Raw genomic sequence first — 24081 nt, forward strand, 5'->3', positions numbered from 1 at the left:
GCTAGGATATTGGTAGGAATAATTTTTCCAGCAAATACCTAAATGATTTGTATCTTTGACCAATCTTCCCTTCCACTCCCACCACCTTGCATGGAAGAGTTACGAGGTTAGGAAAATGTATGAAGAGAGGTTATAAGGACCAATAAGTCTGCCAGCCCAAGTTGCCTTTGTGAACATGTACAAATTCCTACTCCTGTTTTCTCTGCAGAAAACAGGCTAGTAAATATTGCTTTTGGCTACATTGTGAGATCAGCTGTGTATCTTCAAGGCTGCTCACCCTGAACACAAGTCTCTCAAATAGTCCACTAGACCAGGTAGTGTTTCTAGCCAATTCACTGACCTATGAAATGAAGGTGTTTTATTCTCTCTGAAGAGGACAGGCTGTGAAAGGCAAGATATTTAGAAGGGTTACAGAGGGCTATGGATTTTTGCTGGTTGTAAATCAAGCTGTTGATAGAAAGTAATGAGCTTTCTGGGAAGGTGCGATTTAAAGTAGCCCTGACCCAGGACACGGTGAATATACAGCACACTAAATAAGAAGCAATGGTCACCTGAGCTACAGCTGGGTGGCTCCAGTAATTTTAAAAAGTTGTATACTGAGGACTACAGGGAGTTCTTTTCAATTATCTTTTGGAGAAAGCACTTCATTTCCTGGGCACAAGGAGCAGCTGGGAGAGTATGTGGCCAGCAGAGGATTCCCCTTCTCCTGCTTTGCTTTGAATTCATACCCACTCTTCCGCAGAAAGGAAGAACCAGTGGTTTAAGGTTGTACTACCTGGCTTTCTTGAACACATGCCTTATTCAAATAAATACAAAAATCTCATATATATGCCCCAGAGGAATTCCAATGGCTTGCACACATGTTCAACCTAAAAATCACTACTTTCTGCATATCCCCACCAGCCTGGAAGATTTTATCTAGTTTTACTTGTAAATGTTTTTATTATGACAATAATCAGAAACTATTCTTACTTGTTAAATGTCTTCAAATACTTAAAATGACTTTTCTAACTACAAAAGACTTTTCAAACTACTTTTACAAACTGACCAAGAATAGACAACAGTCATCCCAGAGGATCCAGAAATACCATATTCCTAACATTTAGTAGTCTAGACTCCTTTTCCTGCCCACTTCTGTGCACCATTCATGTATTCAAGGTCCTGGCCAAAGGTTCTGTAGGTCACTTGTGCTTTAGTATGAATCTACGTCACTCTCTTGCTTCTCTGGAGACATGTGTAGATAAGCCTTATCTTACTGCAATAATGTGAGGTTTACTCAACAGCTGTGCAGGATAGAAGATAGTGTTTTATTTTTATTCATTTGTTATTTCCTGCTATAGCACTGCCTGACATACAGTACCCAAACACAGAAGAAACTCCTCATCATAAGTAACTCTGCTTTTCTTTCTTAGAAGATTCAGTTGGATTAATATAATAGGTGCTGGCCAGGATTTATTATATTGGTATGGATGCACAGTGAAAGGCTTCTGATGCAGGGGGGACATTTATTCATAGTGGGAGATTGGATTCACAAAAGTCCCAAGCCTTGCAGTATCCAGAACCCCATAGACCTACTGAATCAGCTTCTCCGGGGTAAATCTTGGGACTTATACTGTAGAGTTCTCCAGATGACTGGGGTGCACATCCAAATTTGTAAGCAACCAACAAGCCCTGTCTTTCTCGGCTGCCTCCAAAAAAAAAAACCTCTCTATATAGCATCATATTTTAATAGTTCTTCACATTGTAAATCTTAACTTTGCATTGAAAAATCCAAACTATTTTCCCGGTTCCTTTGCTGCTAGGATGCATGCATGTGAGTTTGATTCCAAAAGAGTTACCTAAGTAAACAGTCTGGGCACAGGGTGCCCATTGTCATTAGCATAGATGACTACAGAGGCCCTGATTTCTGAGGTTGACAGTGGTGGCTGTAGTTTGTAGGTTATAGCAAAGGCTATGTTGTTCTAGGGTATATGTTTTCACAGCTCCCTCACCAGGCCAGTTCAGCCATGTGGTTCTATGGTTCTAGATGTTATTCATAAAAGAACAGTCAAGAGGGGCCAGGGATTTAGCTCAGTGGTTCTGGTGCCTGCCGCACAAGTACAAGGTCCTGAGTTCGATCCCCGGTTCTGAGAAAGAAAAAAAAAGCTCAGTCAAGAGTACTGATTCTCCATCTGTGTATGTATCGGAATCACCTGAGGAGATTATTTAACATGAAAATACCTGGCTTCTATTACACACAATCTAATTTATGGTATGAGGGGTAGCATAGACTCTCTGGTGATTCCAATGGATTGAGAATCTTCGAACTTGAGCCTCTGCCTCTTTCTTTCCAACAATAGTTTAATAAATTTTTCTCAATTAGAGTGCATTCTGCTGACCAGCACAGATTCCTAAGGTCCTTTCTGACTATGAAAATGAAATTTTTCTTTTTGATACCAGGGATCAAACTCAGGACCATGCACTTGCAAGTCAGGTGCCAGCACCACTGAACTAAATCTCCTGCCCGAGTCAGGGATTTAGCTCAGTGGTGCTGGCACCTGTCTCGCAAACACAAGGTCCCAAGTTCGATCCCCAGTACCAAAAATAAAAAATAAATAAATCTCCTGCCCGAAAATGAATTTTATTATATTCTGTCTTTTTAAATTGTTGGAGGGGTACCAGAACAATTCAGTGGGGGGAAGAACAGCCTCTTTAACAAATAGTGCTACAACAACTAAATAACCACATGTAAAAGAGTGAAGTTGGACCCCTGCCTCACACCATATATGAAAACGAATGCAAAGTAAATCAAGTGTAAGAGCTAAAAAACACAGAAAAAAGCATAGGTGTGAATCTTCTTGGCCTAGGATTTGTCAATGGTTTCTTACATATGACATCAAAAGCACAAGCGGAAAGCAAAAGTAGATAAATTAGACATCAATATAAAAGCTTTGTTGCTTCAAAGGACACCATCAAGAAAGTAAGAAGACAACTCATAGAATATAAGAAAAATTTGCAAATCATCTATCAAATAAGGAACTTATATCTACAATATATAAAGAACTCCTACAATTCACTAATAAATAGCCCCCATAAAAATGATCAAAGAACCTCAATAGACATTTCTGCAGAGAATATATGAAATTGGCTAATAAATACATGAAAAATGCTCAATGTGATTAGTCATTAGGGAAATTAAATGACTAATCATTAGGGAAATTAAAACCACACAATTGGATACCACTTGGATGACTATTAAAAAAGAAAAAAGATAAAGAAAAAATATGGAAAAGTTGGAACCCTCATTCACTACTAGTAGTGGGTATATAAAATGTTGCATCAAAGTGGGCATGATGGCACACACTTGTAATCCCAGTCCTCTTGGAGCCTGAGTCAGGAGGATTGCAAGTATGAGTCCTATCTAGACAACTTAGCCCCTTAGTGAGACCCTATCTTAATATTTTCTTTAAAAATTTAAGGATGGGGGACATAGCTCAGTTGAAGGCTCTGGGTTCAATCTCCAATGCTGAAAAAAAAAAAAGCAAGAAAGAAAAAAATAAGGTGTATCTATGTTGGCTGCATTTTTTTTTTTTTTTTTTTTGGTACCGCGGATCGAACTTGGGTCCTTGCGCTTGCGAGGCAGGCACCGGAACCACTGAGCTAAATCCCCAGCCCTCTATGTTGGAAAATAGTATGATGGTACATAGTTACCATATGACCCAGCAATATATCTGTCCATTGAAAATTTGGACATGAATGGCAGTATCACTCATAATAGTTAAAAAGCAGGAAAAATTCAAATGACCGTTGACTCATGTGAATAAATAAAATGTGGTATATTCATACAATGGTATATAATTCAGCAATGAAAGAGAATGAAATGCTAATATATGCTACAGTGTGGACAAATCCTAAAAACATTACACTAATTGAAAGAAGGTAGTCACAAAGGACCATGTCTTGCCTGAATTCACTCATCTGAAATGTCCAGGATCTATACAGAGAGAAAGTAGATCAGTGGTTGCCTGGAACTGGGTGGCTCTTGGGGAAGGAGACAGTGACTACTGATGAATATGAGGTTTCTTTTTGAGGTGATGAGAATGTTCTAAAATTGATTTCAGTCATAGTTGTATAAGTTTATGAATATACTAAAATTCATTGTGTTATACACTTTAAAGTTATGATATATAAATTATAGATTAAAAAAGCTGCGATTAAAATTGTTGGAGGAATTCCAAACCTTAGCCTCTAGTAGAGGAAATATTTGAGAGAAAGAGTGATGGGAAATTGTTCTAGGACTCAGAAAATCATCCTTTCTTTTTTTTGAGACAGAGTCTTGCTATGCTCAAACTGGCTTTAAACTCACTCTGTAGCCCAGGCTGGCCTCGAACTCATGGTGATCCTCCTGCCTTAGCCTCCCGAGTCCTGAGATTACAGGCATGCACCACCACACTTAGCTAGAAAATCATTTTATGTAGTCAGTTATCTACTCTGCCTGTTGGTAAAATGTGCTGCAGAAACACATGGTCCTGAATACAACAGGGAGCCCCAGAGTAAGTGATGGCAGAGAGAAAAGTATTAGCAGCAATTAAAACATTACTCCTTAGCTGAGGTGATGCACACCTGTAATCCCAGCACTCAGAAGGCTGAGGCAGAAGGATCACCTCGAGTTCAGTGCTAGTGTGGGCTACATATTGAGTTCAAGCCCAGCCTGAACTACAAAGCCAGACCCTGTCTAAAATTAAAAAATTACTTCTTGATGGATGTTGGGAAAATAATAGTGTATTGCTGCTCAACTCCTTTTGTAATCAGAAACATCATGGGAGAGAACGAGCTGTCCTAGGTGTCTGCAGGTGTGTCATAAGACATGGGTGCTGAAGTTGGGGATAAAACTTGATCTCAGGGGCCAGGGATTTAGCTCAGTAGTTCTGCTGCCTGTCTCTCAAGTGCAAGGTCCCAAGTTCCATCCCAGTACAAAAAAAAAACAAAACAAAAAACAACTTGATCTCAGCCAACACAGAGACAAACCTTACTGGAAAGATGCAGGTGCATAATTCCTATGGAAAGTGGAAATGTAAGAAATGTTCAAGAGCTTTACACATGTTAATAGGGGTGACCTGCACTGTGGAAATCAGTATGGAGATACCTCAAACAACTAGGACTGGAAGTCCCATTTGACCCCCCTATTCCACTGCTGGGGATCTTCCCCAAAGAATTAAAAGAATCATACCATAGTGATATATGTGCACCCATGTTCATAGCAGCTCAGTTTGTAATAGCTAAAACTTGGAAACAGCCCAAATGCCCATCAACTGGAGACTGGATAAAGGAAATGTAGGGTTTTTTTATAAAATGGAGTACTACTCAGCCATAAAAAATGAGAAATTAGAGACATTTATAGCTAAGTGGATGCACATTGAGGCAATACTCTTAAGTGAAATAAATAGGACACACATGTGTAAATACCGAATAGTTTCTCTGGTGTGAGAAACTGAAAGTGTAAATAAGAACTAAATGTATAATAGGTAATGTGAAATAGGAAGAAAAGGGGCAAAGGGGAAGGAAGTGGGAGGGCTAAGGGAAAGGATAGAAGGGAATGGGATTAATATGAGAAAATGGAAAAATTGGAACAAAATTTTTGTAAATAGGGAGGACTGGAGGGGTTGAAGGTAGGGCTGGGCAAGGGTGAAAAATAAGACCAAAGAGAGACTATGTAAAGGTGCAAATTTCCAATGATGAATGTCATTATATTGTATACCTAAAATGTACCAATTATTAGAATGAATAATCGATAATGTAAAATAGGAAGAAAAGGTCCAAAGGGGCAGGGGTATTGGGAGGGGCAGGGGAAAGGAAAGAAGGGAAAGGAAAAATGATGAGAAATGGAAATAAAGTCTTTGTAAATAGGGAAGGGTGGAGGGGGTGAAGGGAGGGCTAGGAATGGGGAAAAAATAAGAACCAAGATGCATTATATAAAGGTACAATTCCCAATGAGAAAAAAAAAAATAGAGGTGACCTGTTAATAGGGCTTGATGGAGAAGGAGAGAAAGCACTCTTACTTTTTATTGCATTTTTCTTCCATCTCATTAAAGTTATTTACAACAAACATGTATCACTTTGTGATTAACAACATAATGAACTAATTTGCTTAAGTGCATGACTATTTAATTAGAGAAAAAAATCAGAAAGAGAAGCTGAGCATGGTGCTCCTGTGATCCCAGCACTTGGGAGGCTGAGACAGGAGGATCGTTCTGAGTTCGAGACCAGCCTGGGCTACATAGTGAGCTCAAGGCCAGCCTGAACTACATAGTGAGACCCTATCTCAAATGAAAAAATTAAAAATCAGGAAGAGAACCAAGAAGCAGAATGGAATGGAGACTGAAGTGGAAAAAAACAAATGACAGGGACAAAAATCAACACTAAATAGTATTTGGAGAAGGAAGTAAAGGCATTATTACTCCAAAACTTTTTAAGTTAGTTCCAGAAGAATTGTAGCATGGAATAACTGATAGGGGCTGTGTCTTCGATTCTATACTCGACAGGCTTTAATTATGTAGCCTTGATTTTCTCAAGGTTACACAATTAAAGATAGACTAGAATAATAGTAAAATTTTTGATAAATAGGTTGGAATATTTAATGTTAGGATGATATTTCAATTTATTCTGAGAATTTCTTAAAGAATTTGAGCAAGCAGATGTGTGTGCATTTGGTAGTGAAACATAGCAGTAGTTCCCAAACTGACTGTGCATCAGAAATGGAGGGTTGGTTTTAAATGATAATATAGATGATAGATAGATAGACAGACTGATTTCTGGGAGATTTACCACACTTATTGTTCAGCAGGTTTGAACTGGGATCCAGAACATACATGTGTAAGTTTCATATGTTTCTTATCCTTAATTACATTTAGGAATGAGTGGAATATAGAATGGTGATATATGCAAAGCCATAGGAATTATAGGGAAGCTGTGTCAGGACATTATGTCTAGCACAACAGTAGGAAGAAGTCTGGAGAAACTTTTCATGGCTGTAAAGCCCCTCAAACTGTCTGTAAAATTGAGCAGACATTGAGTCAAGTCATCAGGCCTTGCTGTGTTCTCTGACAGCAGATGACAGGTTAACAGCAAGGTGGTATAGACAAGTTCACATCTCCTGCTTTGTAACTTTTAATTAAGTCGGCCCATGTTACATCTTCAATCAGCATCCATGAAGCAGTGCATATTCCAGCCTTGTTCACCCATTTACCAAGTATAACCTAGCTGCTTCCTACTCAGTGCCCCTTTTGTGTCTCTCAGTCCCTTCTCTCCACAGTCGCCTACCCCAATTACTACCATGTGTCCCTGTTTACTTATTCTTGGACTTTTCACAGAGACAGAGCTTCTGTTAGCTGGACCTTGAGTATTCCCTCAGGAATGTTTGCACTTTCATTTTGTCTGTCTCTACCTTTGGCCACTCTGGACATCAACTTCCAGGCTGGAACATCAGCAGACCAGCTTTATCTTTCCTAGAAAGTGGATCAACGGGCTGGGGAGGTAGCTCAGTGGTGCCATGCCTGCCTGGCAAGCTCAAGGTCCTGAGTTTGATTCCTGGTACAAAAAAAAAAAAAAAAGTGGATCAAACAAGCACACAGCAGAGATCTTTGAAAAATAAATAGGATATTTCCTTCCTCCCAAAAGACCTGGACCTGTGGTCCATTTCCAGTTAGTCTGAATCATACCTTATAGATTGTACAAAATATCATTCTATGTTATTTTGGTGAGGAGCCTACTCTGGTACCCATGTGCTATATTACATTGGAATTAGTTGTGTGACTATAAACAAATCACCTGAAATGAGATCACTTTAAGCTACATGATGTCTGATATTCCTTCTAATGTTCTCTAATCTTCATTTTTGATCCCTCTCCCATGAGGTGGACAGTAGGCTGAGATGGAACATGTAAGCCACTAAGCTGGGGAGATACGTGAGTGTGACACATTCTACCTTCTCCAGATGATGCTGCAGAGGGAAAGCCAGACAGCCAGCTGCTGGACTGGCTTCCTGAAAAGTATCTTCACAGCCATATGAAAGTCACAGGATTTAGGAATACAAAACCCATGACTAGCAGAGTCAGTTCAAAAATGGAAAGGGATATGGGAAAACTCTAGGTACATAAGCTTTGCCTTGAGTTCCTGGTCCTTGCCTTTATAAATCGTCAGCTCCACTCAAGGGGGCCACTATGAAGCTGGGCATGCTGAAGTCACCTGCTGCTTTGGATCCACCCAAGGGTTTATTGAATAGCTATTATATTCTTTGGTTCCCTTCCCCCCAATCCCATGTCTAGAGAAGTAACATTCTCCTGTTATCTTTCTTCCCAGAATCAGACTCATGCAACTGGAGACCCTCTCCCACTGTCTCAGCCAGGTATTTTTGAATGAAGGAATGCTATTTCTCATCTTCAAAGGGGATGATGGGTAATGTTATTTGCAGAGGGGCAAGGGTGATGGGTGTTTGTGGAGCTAAGCCCCCACCCTCACAGGAGAAAGTGATCCTTTGTCAACAGTGCAGCTTTCTGCATCTTCAGAGAGATGCAGTTGTCACACATACTGGAGGTCACACTTCATTCTTTTCCTTCCACTGTCTTATCTGTGAGGGAAGCTGCCACTTAGGAAGACAAGTCTGTTTTATAAACATGTACCCATTGCTTATTCCAAACAATTTTGTTTTATCTCTTGTCTCTCATCTTTCATTCTTTTATTTTTATATCAACTTTAAAAAACACTTTTTAGATGTTCAGGTTGTTGCTAATTTTCACTATTACCAACACTGTCGTGATAAACATCTTTATACATAAATCTTTGTATATTTATCCAGTTATTTCCTGAAGATAAATTCCTAGAAGCAGGGTTGCTGAATGAAAAAAAAATGATGTCTTCAAAGAATTTAATAAAATTTGCCAAACTACACCCAAGAATTGCATATATATATATGTATATATATATACATATATATATATGAGATCAATTATGACAATAGTCCCATATGCAGTAAATGTTTTTAAATTGTTGCAAATTGAAGAGATTAAAATGTATGTCCTTCTGGAATTAATTTCATGTTCAGTTGTCAAAGAATTTATTACATGTTTAATTCCTTGTTTTAACTTATAAGTTTCCTATTCCTGTTATTTGTCTTTCTTTTACAATATGTAGCTTTATCTTGTTTACTAATTAGAGATCTTTTCAGAATCATATTAACTTTGTCTATATGTGCAATGAAATTTTTCCAAGTTCTTTTCTTATTTTTGTGTCATTTGTCTCCTTTCATTTTTTTGATCACATAAAATTTTATTATTTTTTGTTTAGACAAATTTATTTAATACTTACTTGTCTTTGGAAGAAAAAAATTGTAGAAAAGCAGAAAAAAGAAACATAGGAACAAAAATATAAAAAATAAAAAATATATATAGGAACAAAGATAAGAATTACATTAGACTTCTCTTCAGAAACTGTGCAAGAAGAGGTGGAATGAAACACTTAAAAGTATTGGAATAAAAAGAATTTACAAACCTAAAAGTCTGTATTCAGTGAAATTATCCCTCAGAAGTGAAGGAAAAATACAAATGTTTTCAGACAACCCAAAACGGACCAAATTCATTGCTATTGGAACTGCCTTATAGCTAGGTATGGTGGCACAAACCATTAATCCCAGCACTCTGGGAGGCTGAGGCAGGAGAGTCAGCCTGGGTAACTTAGTGACTTAGTGAGACCCGGCTCAAAATAAAAAATAAAAAGGGCTGGGAGTGTAGCTCAGTAGGAAGACCCCAAGTTCAATTCCAAGTACCTCAAAAAAATTAGAATTGCCTTGTAAGAAATGTTTAAAGAAGTTCTTCAGGGTGGGCTGGAGGGTAGGAAAAAGAGAAGTTCTTCAGAGAGGAAGAAAATTATATAGCTAAATAAAAATTTTAAATTTTTGTTTTTATTAGTGCCTATTTGCAATACATAATGATTACATTCCTTTTATGGAGTTGGTGCATGTACATCACACATCTTAATTCTTTTTTTACCCCCTTCCTCTCCCTTCCCCTCCTCTCCCTCCATCTCATGTTCCCCTCCCCTTTCAAAAAAGCTCTATCATTATAAAAAGAAAGAATGTTAGAGAAGGAGTTGGTGAAGGCAAAGTGTTGTATATTTGATATCACTGACTGATCTAATAGATCTTAAAAGTAGCAACAATGCATTAGGCGATTATAGCTTATGAAAAATAAAATGATTGACAGTTACGAGGGACAAGCGTGCAGAAATGGGAGTAGTCTGTTATGAGTCTGTCTTACCTGTTAAGCAGCACAATGATATTTGAAAATAGACTTAGAATAACTGTAAATGTATATTGCAAAGTGTGGTGACCACTACAAACTTTTATTTTTGGTACCGGGGATGGAACTTGGGTCCCAGTACCAAAAAAAAATAGAACCGTAACTGATGTGCTAGGAAAGAAGAGAAAATTAATTATATAAAATGGCCAATTAAATATAGTGAAGGCAAAGAGAGGAAGACAAAAACTGAGGAACAAATGCAAAGAAAAAGGTTAAAAACTATGGTAGATATTAGTCCACCTAATTAATCACTTTGAATATGACTAGTCTAAGCACATCATTTAAACAGACTGAGAGGACAGCCTGTCTACAAGAAGCCCATTTTAAGTACAAATGTTAAAAGTAAAGGGATGGAGGGCTGGGGATTTAGCTCAGTGGTTCCAACGCCTGCCTTGCAAGCACAAAGTCTGGAGTTCAATCCCCGGTACCAAAAAAAAAACCAAAGAAATTATCAGGAAAAGGGAGCATTACGTAAAGATAAAGGAGGTATCAGTTCTCCAAAAAGGCCTCACAATCCTTAATGTTTATATGCCTAACAAAAGACCCTCAAAATAGATGAGCCAAAGACTGAAAGACCTATAAGGAAAAATTGACTACTACAGCTGGAGGTTCAAGCATCCCTCTTTTAGTAATTGATAGCTTCTGTGGGCAGAAAAATCCATGGATATAGTGGACTTAGTTGATACTTACAAAAACTTCATTTAACAACTGCAGAATAAACCCTGTTCAAACTCACGTGGAGCAATCATCAAGATAAACTACATTGAAGGGTATCAAGCACCCTCAGCAAATCTTAAGGAATGTAAATTAAACAATGTTGTCAGGCCACAATAAAATTAAAATAGAAATAAATAACAGGTTCCACTTCTCCCAGCCCAGAGGAAGGGGCTTCCAGGCCGCCATTTCAATGCTCCCAGCACAGAGGAGGTGAGCCCTGCAGGTGCCAACAGCACCTCCCCACCGTCAAAATGAGAAGACACCTAAAAAAGTCTCAAAACCAGACTTCCAGATCACCTACAGAAATCCCGAAGGGAAAGGAGATGTAATACTCTGATACTCAACCACCTAGACTGCCTGAACAGGCAACAAAAGAGGATCTGGAAAAAATGAAATCAGAAATAATTTCTCAGATAACAGCAGAGATTGTTCGCATAGTGCAAGACATGATTAATAAATATAGAGCAGACACATGTTAAAAAATAGAGGAGCTGAGGAACATGATGGAATCCCAACATAGGAAACAAAGGAAATCCATAAAACAGATACAAACAGATTTCCAGGAGATTAAAAACTCCATTACAAATCTACACAGCAGGATGAGTCAATGTGAGGACAGAATTTCAGATATAGAAGATAAGATTGCAATTAGTGACCAGGAAAAGAAAAATTGCTTCAAAATTGTAAGGGACCATGAGAAATCAATCCAGCAGCTGCTAAATGATGCAAAGAAGAATAATATAAGACTGAATGGAGTCAACGAAGAAACGAGAGAGTACAGATGACATTAAAAAACTGTTCACAGAAGTAATGGTAGAAAACTTCCCAAGTAGGGGGAAAGAACTTGACATACAGATAAGTGAGGCATATGGGACTCCAACTAGCCTTGATCAAAAAAAAATCTACACATAGACATGTAACTGTTAAGATTCCAGAAACCCAACAGAAGAATAAAGTTCTACAAGCAGGTAGAGGAAAAAAACAAATCACATACAAAGGAAAGCCCATCAGAATCACAGCAAACTTCTCAACACAATCTCTCAAAGCAAGAAGAGGTTGGAGTGATGTATTCCAAGCCCTAAAGGAAAACAGCCTCCAACCTAGATTGATGTACCCTGCAAAACTATCTTTCAGAATTGATAGAGAAATAAGACAGTTTCATGACAAAGAGCACCTTAGGAACTTTGTGAATACCAAACCAGCACTCCAAAAAATTTTAGATAATATCCTAGGCACAAACAATGAGGATCACAACCCCAAGAAGCACAGCAGAATGAATCCATAGGGCACGACAAGAAATTAAATGTAAAGCGGGAGAATCCAACAAAAAGAAAAAGCCATGAAAAAGATAAGTCAATACCTATTGGTTATAACTATCAGTGTTAATGGTCTCAATTCACCAATCAAAAGAAACAGACTGGCAGAATGGGTCAAGAAGCAAAATCCAACAATATGCTGCATACAAGAAACACACTTCATTCAAGAAGAAACTCATAGATTTGAAAGTTAAAGGGTGGAAAACAATACTCCATGCAACAGGAACCCAAAAAAAAGCAGGAGTAGCTATCCTCTTTAAAGATCAAGTGGATTTCAAACCAACACTGATTAAGAGAGACAAAGAAGGACACTGCTAAAGGGAACAATCCAAGAGGAAGAGATGACAATCATAAATATCTATGCACCAAACACTAGTGTGCCCAACTATATAAAACAAATACTAACAGACATGAAAATTCATATATGCACTAATACAACAGTAGTGGGGGGACCTCAATACCACACTGTCACAGATAGATCAACTAGACAAAAAAATAAGTAATGAAATACTAGAACTCAATAGAACTCTTGAACAAATGAACTTAACAGATGTTTACAGAGTATTCCACCACACAAAATCAGAATACACATTCTTTTCAGCTCCACACAGGTCATTCTCCAAAATAGACCACATAGTCACTCATAGAATGTGTATAAGTGCGTGCAAAGGAATTGAAGTTATCCCCTGTATATTATCACACCATAGTGCGATGAAATTGGAGATCCATAGCAAAAGAAACCACAAAAATTACATAAACACATGGAAATTGAACAACACATTTCTGAATAACCAATGGGTCACAGAGCAAATTGAAATCAGACAGTTCCTACAATTAAATGACAATGACAATACAACATATCAGAATATATGGGACACAATGAAAGCAGTCCTACCAGGGAAATTCATAGCAGTGAATACACATATTAGGAAAATAGAGTGAGCCCAATTAAACAACCTGATGCTGAACCTCAAGCTTCTAGAAAGAGAAGAGCAGGACAAACCCAAAGCTCATACAATGGAGGAAATTATAAAGATCAGAGGAGAAATCAATGCAATGGAGACTAAGAGAATGATATAAAAAATCAATAAAGCCAAGAGTTGGTTCTTCAAAAGAATCAACAAAATTGACAAACCCTTAGCCAGCCTTATCAGAAAAAGGAAAGAAAAGGCCCAAATCCATGCAGTTAGGAATGAAAGGGGTGAAATTACAACAGACCCAGCAGAAATCCAGAGGATCATCAATAACTACTTCAAGAACCTATAAGCCAATAAAATGGAAAACACAGAAGAAATGGACAGATTCCTAGATACATATGAATTACCAAAGTTGAACGAAGAAGACCTAAAAGTTCTAAACAACCCAATAACAATCAATGAAATGGAAAAGGTAATTAAAAACTTACCAACTAAGAAAAGCTCAGGTCCTGATGGCTTCACTGCTGAATTCTACATGACATTTAGAGAGGAACTGCTGCCACTACTGTTTAAACTCTTCAATGAAATTGAAAGGGAAGCAATGCTCCCAAATTCATTCCTGGAAGCAAGCATCACCTTGATTCCCAAAGCAGAGAAAAACTCAACCAAAAAAGAGAACTATAGGCCAATCTCACTAATGAACATAGATGCAAAAATCCTTACTAAGATACTGGCAAATAGAATGCAGAAGATCGTCAAGAAGATCATACACCCTTATCAAGTAGGATTCATCCCAGGGATGCAGGGATGGTTCAACATATGCAAATCAATCAATGTAATACACTATATCAATAGAACCAAGGACAAAAACCATATGATTATCTCCATAGATGCAGAAAAAGCATTTGACAAAATCCACCATGCATTTATGATAAAAACCCTACAAAAAATTGGAATAGATGGTCTCTACCTCAAACTGATAAAAGCCATCTATGAAAAAGCAACAGCCAATATCATACTAAATGGTCAGAAACTGAAATCCTTCACACTAAAATCAGGAACAAGACAAGGATGTCCAGAATCACCACTCCTGTTCCATATAGCTTTGGAAACATTAGCCACAGCAATTAGACAAGAGAAAGAAATAAAAGAAATAAAGATAGGAAATGAAGAAGTCAAATTGTCATTATTTGCAGATGACATAATACTCTATATAGAAGACCACAAGAACACCACCAAAAGTCTTCTAGTCTTCCAAATTCAGTAGAGTAGCTGGATACAAGGTCAACACAAAAAAATCAATAGCTTTCCTCTACATGAACAATAGACTCACTAAGACAGAAGTAGGGCAAACAATTCCTTTTGCAATAGCATCCAAAAAACTGAAATACCTAGGAATTAACCTAATGAAAGAAATCAAAGACCTCATCTCTGTAAACTATAACATTCTGAAAAGAGAGATTGAAGATAATATCAGAAAATGGAAAGACATCCCCTGCTCCTGGGTAGGAAGGATTAATATAGTGAAAATGGCCCTACTTCTAAAACTGCTATATAGATTCAATGGAATCCCAAATGAAATCCCAGCAGTATACTTCACAGACCTTGAGAAAACAATCCAAAAATTCATTTGGAACAAGAAGAGACCCAGAAGAACAAAAGTAATTCTAGGTAACAGAGACATGGCAGGGTGTATCACAATCCCCAACTTGAAACTATACTACAAAGCTTCTGTGCTAAAGACAGCATGGTACTGGCAAAGAAACAGACCTGAGGACCAGTGGAACAGATTAGAAGAGGCAGAAACAACTCCAGACACACTCAGCCACCTCATCTTGGACAAAGGAGACAAACACCCTCACTGGGAGAAAGATAGCCTCTTTAATAGATGGTGCTGGAAAAATTGGGTTTCAGTTTGCCAAAGATTAAAACTAGACCTATATCTCTCACCATGCACTAAACTAAAATTGAAATGGATCAAGGATCTAAATATTAAAATAGAAACACTAAACCAGCTGGAATAGAGGTTAGGTAGAACTCTTGAAGACATTGGCATAGGAAAAGATTTCATGAACAAAACCTCAGTTGCCCATGAACTAGCACAAACAATTAACAAGTGGGATCTCTTCTATTAAAAAGCCATTTTTTTAAAAAACATTATTAAAGAAACCACCAACAGTGTGAAGAGACAACCCACAATGTGGGAAAAAATCTTCACCTGCTGTTCCTCAGACAAACGTCTACTATCTAGAATCTATAAAGAACTTTAAAAAATCAGACCTCCCAAATTTAAAGACCAAATCCAAGAATGGCCATGTGAAATGAACAGACATTTCTCACACAAAGAAGTAGAAATAGCAAATAAACATATGAAAAAGTCTTCAACATCACTGGTCATTCCAGAGATGCAATTGAAAACATCGCTGAGATTCCACCTCACTCCAGAGAGAATGGCTGCTATCATGAAATCAACCAATAACAAATGCTGGCGGGGCTGTGGGGAGAGAGGAACCCTGCTCCACTGCTGGTGGGAGTGTAGCCTGGTGCAACCACTGTGGAAATCAGTATGGAGATACCTCAAAGAACTAGGACTGGAAGTCCCATTTGACCCAGCTATTCCCCTGCTGGGGATCTTCCACAAAGAATTAAAAGAATCATACCACAGTGATATATATGCACCCATGTTCATAGCAGCAAAATTTGTAATAGCTAAAACTTGGAAGCAGCCCAAATGCCCATCAACTGGAGACTGGAGAAAGAAAATGTGGGGTTCTTTTAATAAAATGGAGTACTACTCAGCCATAAAAAATGAGAAATTAGAGACATTTATAGCTAAATGGATGCACATTGAGGCAATACTCTTAAGTGAAATAAATAGGACACACGTGTAAATACTGAACAGTTTCTCTAGTGTGAGAAACTGAAAGTGTAAATAAGGACTAAGTGGTATAATAGATCATGTGAAATAGGAAGAAAAGGGGCAAAGGGGAAGGGAAAGTGGGCGGAGCAGGGAAAAGGAAAAAAGGGAATGGAATTAATATGAGAAAATGAAAAAATTGGAAACAAAGTCTTTGTAAATAGGGATGGAGGGGTTGAAAGGAGGGCAGAGGAAGGGGGAAAATAAGAACCAAGAGAGATTATGTAAAAGTGCAAATTTCCAATGATGACTGTCATTATATTTTATACTTAAATTGTGCCAATAAAATAAAATTTTTTTAAAAAAATTAATAACAGACCGCTAGTTAGAAATTCCCAAGTATTTTAAGTTTAAACAAAACTTTTCTAAATAACACATGGGTCAAAGAAGTCTTGAACTTTTAAACATTTTGATTTAAATAAAAAATACAAATTACGGAAATTTGTGAGATGTAGCAAAAGCAGTGCTGAGAGGGAAAATTCAAGCATTTAATTCATCTATTAAAATGAAGAAAAATCTAAAATCAGTAATCTACTTTTCCACATTAGAACACTAGAGGAAAAAAGAGCAACATAAACCTAAGCAAAAGAAAAAAATAATAAAAATTAGAGCAGAAATCAATGAAATTGAAGACAGAAACACAGTAGAGAAAAATCAATGAAGCCAAACAGTGGTTCTTTGAAAAGATCAATATTTTTCTTTGGAACATTTCTTTTAAACTGTCCTGTCTTTTTACCAAAGGATAATTTACCTACCATGAATTCACCTCCTGAAAACCTGAGCACTTCCAACACATTTTTGTGCATGGTAGAAATGTTCCATAATATGCAAAGTCTAATCAGTAGCTGTTGAGCACCTAAAACATGGATGTTATAGCACATGTCAGTATTCCATTATTTTAATGGCCAAATAGTATTCTATTGTATGAATATACCACATTTCATTTATCCATTTATCAGTTGATGGACATTTGATCATTTCCATAAATATTGTTGCTCTGAACACTAATGAACAACTTTTGTTTGCATACCTGTTTTCAGTTCTTTTAAGTATATATGTAGGAGTGCAATTGCTGGGTCATAAGGTAATTCTGTTTAACTTTTTGAGAAAAGGCTAAGTTGTTTTCAACAGTGATTGTACCAGTTTACATTCTCACCAGCAATGTGAAGTGTTTTGATTTTTCCACATCCTTGCCTGCACTTACTTATTTTAATAATAATTATAGCATCCTAGTGGAGTGAAGCAGTATCTCATTGTGGTTCTGATTTCCGTTTTCCTAATGATATTAAGCACCTGTCACACACTCACAGGTAATTTATATACCTTCTTTGAAGAAATGTCTCTTTGGTCCTTTTCCCATTTTGGTAGTGAACTGTTGGTCTTTTTGTTGAGTTGTAAAACTACTTTATATATTGTAGATGTTAGAATGATTTTTAGATATTTTCCTCTATTCTAATGGTTGCCTTTTCGTTCTTTTTTTTTTTTTTTTTTTTTTTTTTTTTGGTACTGGGGATCGAACTTGGGTCCTTGTGCTTTCAGGGCAGACAGTGGAATCACTGAGCTAAATCCCCGCCCCCGCCTTTTCATTCTTGATGGTGTCCTTTGAAACACAAAGCTTTTAATTTTGAAGATACCCAATTTATCTATTTTTTCCCCTCTTCTTTGTGCTTTTGGTGTCATATCTAAAATTCTATTGCCAAATCTAGTGTCATAAAGATTTATACCTATGTTTTATTCTAACAGTTTTATAGTTTTAGCTCTTATGTGTAGGTCTTTAATCTATTTTGAGTTCATTTTTGTAAATGATTTGAAATAGGGGCCCAACTTCATTCTTTTGCATTTGGCTGTTCATTCATTCCAACACCATTTATTGAAGAAACTATTCTTTCTCTACTTTATGGTTTTTGACACCACTATTGCAAATCTGTTGACTACAGACTTATTGCTTTATTTCTGGACACTCTTATATCCTCCTCTTATATTATTGGATATGTATATCCAAGTACCGTACCATTTTGGTTACTGTAGGTTTGTAGTAATATAATTTTCATAAATTTAAATGGTTACATGTGGCTAGTGACTATCATATTGAACAAAACAAAGTTAGATGACTTTTACTTAACTTGTACAGTTTTGTAACAACCACCATCATCCAGTTTTAGAACACTTTCATCATAGGAAACTTTTTTTTTTTGGTACCAGGGATCGAACTTGGGACCTTGAGCTTTCAAGGCAGGTGCTGGAACCACTGAGTTAAATCCCCAGCCCATAGGAAACTTTTTAATATTAAATTTCTCTCTAATAATCTTTCCACTCTCATGATTTTTAATTTTGCTTGAATTGAGTTTTAACCGCTATCCAGCTGTTATGTATGTGTATGACTTTAAAATCCTTATCAGAATTCATAACATTTCACATTAATTTGTTGACTTTTCCCTTTGGACTGTTAATTGAGATCAAGCCAAAGAGAAAATAAGGATTTTGTTTTAGAATGGAGGTCAGGTGGAAAGAGAATAAATTTGGGAGTATAGAGAATATCCTACAAAGGGTGACAGAGGGGACACCAGGAACATGACACAAGCCCATTTTTCCAACATCAGTTTGAGAAGGGAGCAGGCTCTTAGGGCCCAACCTCTTCTAGCCAGAGCTCTTTTGTTAGTCTTTTGAGGATAAACAGTTCCATATTTCATACTTCTTCTCTTTCCCCCTTCTCCTGTCTGAGATGACAAATGGCATGCAGAGCCCAGGTATACCTTAGATGACTGTCGGTAGTGGAAGCATTACTGGGATCCCTAAAATGTCCTTTGGCTCTTTGCTGGTCTTGGTCGTAGAGTGACGGGACCATGTATTTTCGTGCAATGATAATCCTGTCTGAGTACTGTGGTTAGTATACTGACACTGCTAATGGGAGCTCCTGGTCCCATCCATGTGTTCATGGTCTAAATATCTCTGCCCACCGAGCTCTCTTTATTATCCCCCTTTCTTCTTCAGTCTACTGATTCCCCACCCTTCTTCCTCTCCCCGTCTCCCAAAATGCCAGATGTTCTCTGGGGCCCTTCCTTACTCTAGAACAGCAAAATTTGAGTAGATGTATCTTTTGGATTATGGAAAAAGTAATATTGTATGAGTCCTTCAGGTTTTCTCATTGATGTGCAATGTAATTTAGAAATCTTTTCCTTTGATGACACCAGTCTTTTACCACACATTTCTTGCTGGGGGGGGGGGTGCGGGAAGCTGAATAAAGACTTTTTTAAAAAACAAATATTTATCTTTCTCCTGAAGCTCTGAAATGCACTGCTGCTGTGGGTGGGAAGTCTTATAGGAGTGAGATTTAGAGGACACAAAATCACATCTGATATTTTTTTCAGTTCTTTATATATTCTAGATAGTAGTCCTTTGTCTGAGGTACAGCTGCTAAAAATTTCTTCCCTCATTGTAGGTTGTCTCTTAGCTCTATTGGTGGTTTCTTTTGCAGTGCAGAAGCTTTTTAATAAGATGAGATCCCAGCTGTTAATTCTTTGTGCTAGTTCCTGTGCTACTGAGGTTTTGTTCATAAAGTCTTTTCCTATGCCAATGTCTTCAGCCCCCCAAATTCAAAGACCCAATCTGAAATGAACAGACATTTTTCAGACAAAGAAGTAAAAGCAGCAAATAAATATATGAAAAAATGTTCAACATCACTGGTCATTCGAGAGATGCAGATGAAAACAACACTAAGATCCCACCTCACCCCAGAAAGAATGGCTGCTATCAAGATATCAATCAATAACAAACGCTGGCGGGGCTGTAGGGAAAGAGGAACCCTGCTCCACTCTTGGTGGGAGTGCAGGCTGGAGCAACCACTGTGGAAATCAGTATGGAGATACCTCAAAGAAAGAGGACTAGAGGTCCCATTTGACCCAGTTATTCCCCTGCTGGGTATCTTCCCCAAAGAATTAAAAGAATCATACCACAGCGATATATGTGCACCCATGTTCATAGCGGCACAGTTCATAATACCTAAAGCTTGGAAACAGCCCAAGTGCCCATCAACTGGAAACTAGATAAAGAAGATGTGGTTTTTTATAAAATGGAGTACTACTGGGCCAGGGATTTAGCTCAGTGGTTTCACTGCCTGCTGCGCAAGCGCAAGGACCTGAGTTCGATCCCCGGTACCAAAAAAAAAAAAGGAGTACTACTCAGCCATAAAGAACAAGAAACGAGTCATTTACAGCTAAATGGATGCATATTGAGGACATACTCTTAAGTGAAATAAATGGGACACACGTGTATAAATACCAAACAGTTTCTCTAGTGTGAGAAACTGAAAGTGTAAATAAGGATTAAAATGATTAATATGAATAATTGATAATTTGAAATAGGAAAAAAGGTCCAAAAAGGTAGGGGTGAAGGGAGGGAAAGGGGAAAGGAAAGAAGGGAAAGGAAAAATTATGAGAAAATTTAAAAAATGGAAATGACGTCTGTGTAAATAGGGAAGGGTGGAGGGGGTGAAAGGCACATAGGTAATGGGGAAAAAATAAGAATCAAGATACAGGGCCAGGGATTTAGCTCAGTGGTTTCGCCACCTGCTGCGCAAGCACAAGGACCCGAGTGTGATCCCCAGTACCAAAAAAAAAAAAAAAGAATCAAGATACAGCATGTACAGGTACAAACACCCAATGATAAATGTAAACGTATTGTATACCTAAAATGTACCAATAAAAGAACTTAAGAATTAAAAAAAAAAATAGCATCCACAATTATACTGCTCAGAAATGTATAACTACTGGTAACTTTAGCTATATATTCATCCAGAATGTTAACCAATCATATACACACATATAAAGTTATGTCATGCACATATGTACCCACATAGAAGCACATAAGCAATGTGTTTTTTTTACAGAAATTAAATTTTGTCATACAAAAAAAAATCACATCTGATAGTACAGCTTTAATCCTCTGTTACAGTCTCTCTTCCCACACATTCCATACACAAAGGGCCACGTGTACCTTGCTCATGGCTGCACCCAGCTCCTAAGACAGTTGCTGGCACCAGGAGGGGTATTCATGCCTCTGGGGGACCCATACTGGCATAGTTCAGAGTGACTGGGAAGATCATTGTGCTGCTACTAAAACATTACAAAACCAAGCAGGCATGAGTTTCCCACCACTTGTGTTTCATGTTTTCTTGTGCCAATATTTTTTCAGAGTCCAGAATTAACTTTCATCTAGTAACTAATCAGTGCTATATAAGACTACAATAGATAATTCTTCAGTTGCCTCACTCCAAGGAGAGCTCCTCTGCAGATAATTCAGATACATTTGTATCTGATATGCATATTTTTGTTAGGCTGAGAGATTTCTGGCCCTAAGGTTAATCTCATTACACAGCCCAGGCTGGCCTCAAACTTGTGATCCTCCTGCCTCAGCCTCCACACCCAGCTCCTAAGATTAATTTTAACCTGTTCCACTTGGTCTTTTATTTACATGTTTCCATGAATATTGCTGCTGCCTAGAAAAAAATTTCCCCCTATTGACTCTCTATGAATATTTCAGAAGTTTCTTATTCTGAAAGTAATGTGAATTTATTATAGAAAACTTGAAAATTGCTTATGACAAGAATTTTTGTTTTTGTTGAGTGGGGTAGTAGATGTATTCGTATTTGGAGAAGTGAATTATCCTCCATTAACAAAGGGAGTGACACTGAAGGCCTGGGGCAGGAAAGGTCTGGAATTGAGGAAGCTATAAAATAGCCAATCTGGTTGCTTCCTCCTCGAGGACAATAAAGGGGAAATCTTGCCTGCCTTGTGGCTGCACAGGATTGAGACAGGAGGCACAGCTGAAGGAAATATAGGAGGGTCTGTGGATTACATAGTGTAAAATCTCCTTCACCTTTCCTATAAAATCTTCAGTACAAAGCAACAGCTGCTTATGGATAAGAGAGGTATTGAGTCTCATTTCTTGATAAGCTCAAGGCTATGATAGTCTTTTAAAAATTAATTTTATTGGTACTCTTTTGATATACATAATGGTCACATTCATCATAAGGAATTTGTACCTGTACATAATATATCTTGATTCTTCTTTTTTTCCCCATTCCCCTCCCCTCCCTTCAACTCTTCTTCCCCTCCTTATTTACAAAAGCTTTGTTTCCATTTTTTCCTTCTATTCCTTTTTTTTCTTTTCTCTTCCTTCACTTCCCTCCATCCCCCTTTGTTTCCCTTCCCATTCGAATATTTTCTTCCTACTTCCCAATATCTATCATTCATTTTACTCCTTATTTACACTTCCAGTTTCTCACACAAGAGAAACAATGCAATATTTAAACATGTGTATCCAATTGATTTCACTTAACAGCATGGTCTCAAGGTAAATCCATTTACCTAAAAATGTCTCAAGTTTATCTTTCTTTATGGCAGAGTACTACTGCATTGTATCTAAAAACCACTCATCCACTGATGGGGATCTGGTCTGTTTCCAAAATTTGGCTATTATACACTGTGCTGCTATAAAAATGAGTGTACATATTTCGCTGTGGTATGATGCTTTTAACTTTTTCGGGAAGATACCAAGAAGGGGAGTAGCTGGGTCAAATAAAATTTAGTTTTTTGAGGATTCTCTATACTGATTTCCATATTGGTAGTACCAATTTACACTTCCACCAACAGTGGAGAAGAGCTCCTTTTTCCCTACAGCCTCACCAGCATTTATTATTGGTTGATTTCTTGATAGCAGCCATTCTTCCTGTAGAAAGATGGAATCTCAATGTTGTTTTAATTTGCAATTCTCGAATGAGCAGCAGGGTTGAGTTTTTTTTTCTTTTTGGTACCACAGATCGAACTCAGGACCTTGCTCTTGCCAGGTAGGTGCAGTGTCACTGAGCTACATCTCCAGCCTGATGTTGGATTCCTTTTCATATATTTATTTGCTGTTTGTTCTTCATCTGAAAAGTGTCTATTCATTTCGGATGCCCATTTTTGAATTGGGTCTTTAAATTTGGGGGGATCTGATTTTTTTTTTAGTTCTTTATATATTCTACATCCTTTGTCTGAAGAATGGATGGTAAAAATATTTTCCCATTCTATGGTTTGTATATTCACTCTGTTAGTGATTTCTTTGCTGCACAAAAGCTTTTTAATAAGATGAGATCCCAATTGTTGATTCTGTGTAATATTTCCTGTGTGATTGGGGTTTTGATCATAAAGTCTTTGCCTACACCTATATCTTCAAGAGTTTTACCTATTTTATCTTCCAGGAGATTATTTCTGTTTTAATATTTAGATCTTTGATCCATTTCAATTTTAGTTTAGTGGATGGTGAGAGATATGGGTCTAGGTTTAATCTTTGGCAAGTGGAAAGCCAGTTTTCACAGCACCATTTATTAAAGAGGTTATCTTTCTTCCAGTGAAAGTATTTGGCCCCTTTGTCAAAGATAAGGTAACTGAGTATTTGGAGTTGTTTCTGTGTCTTCTATTCTGTTCCATTGATCCGCGGACCTATTTTTTGCCAGTACCATACTGTTTTTATCACAGTAGCTTTGTAGTATAATTTCAAGTCAAGGACTGTGATGTCCCCTGCCTTGCCTTTTTTGGCCAGAATTGCTTTTGCTATTCTAGGTCTCTTCTGATTCTATAGGAATTTTAGGATTTTTTTTTCTCTACTTCTATGAGGTATGTTATTGGTATTTTGATTGGGATTGCATTAAATCTGTACAACAGTTTGGGAAGGATGGCCATTTTCACTGTATTGGTTCTGCCTATCCAAGAACAGGGGACATCTTTTCATTTTCTGATACCCTCTTTGATCTCCTTTTTCAGAGTACTGTAATTTTCAATGTAAAGGTTTTTTACTTTGTTAGACTGATTCCTAAGTATTTCATTTTTCTTCATACTATTGTGAAA

General features: G+C 37.5%; 1 long non-coding RNA gene across 3 annotated transcripts in view; it reads right to left on the reverse strand.

The window, feature by feature from the left end:
- The window catches only part of LOC147826979 (uncharacterized), a 131777-nt gene that overhangs the window by 53519 nt on the left and 54177 nt on the right, over window positions 1–24081 (reverse strand). The window contains exons 4-5 of one of the 3 annotated variants that reach the window (XR_015453118.1): window positions 16954–17054; window positions 1156–7566 (exon numbers count right to left, since the gene is read on the reverse strand). This is a non-coding gene — a long non-coding RNA (uncharacterized LOC147826979). Of the gene's footprint in view, window positions 1–1155; window positions 7567–16953; window positions 17055–24081 lie in introns of those variants that run through there. The other 2 variants (XR_015453117.1, XR_015453116.1) reach the window with 2 other exon arrangements.

Source organism: Heterocephalus glaber, unplaced genomic scaffold (assembly GCF_053883595.1).
Source record: "Heterocephalus glaber isolate CG9 unplaced genomic scaffold, H.glaber_assembly_v1.0 deba00001457, whole genome shotgun sequence".
NCBI lineage: Eukaryota > Metazoa > Chordata > Mammalia > Rodentia > Bathyergidae > Heterocephalus > Heterocephalus glaber.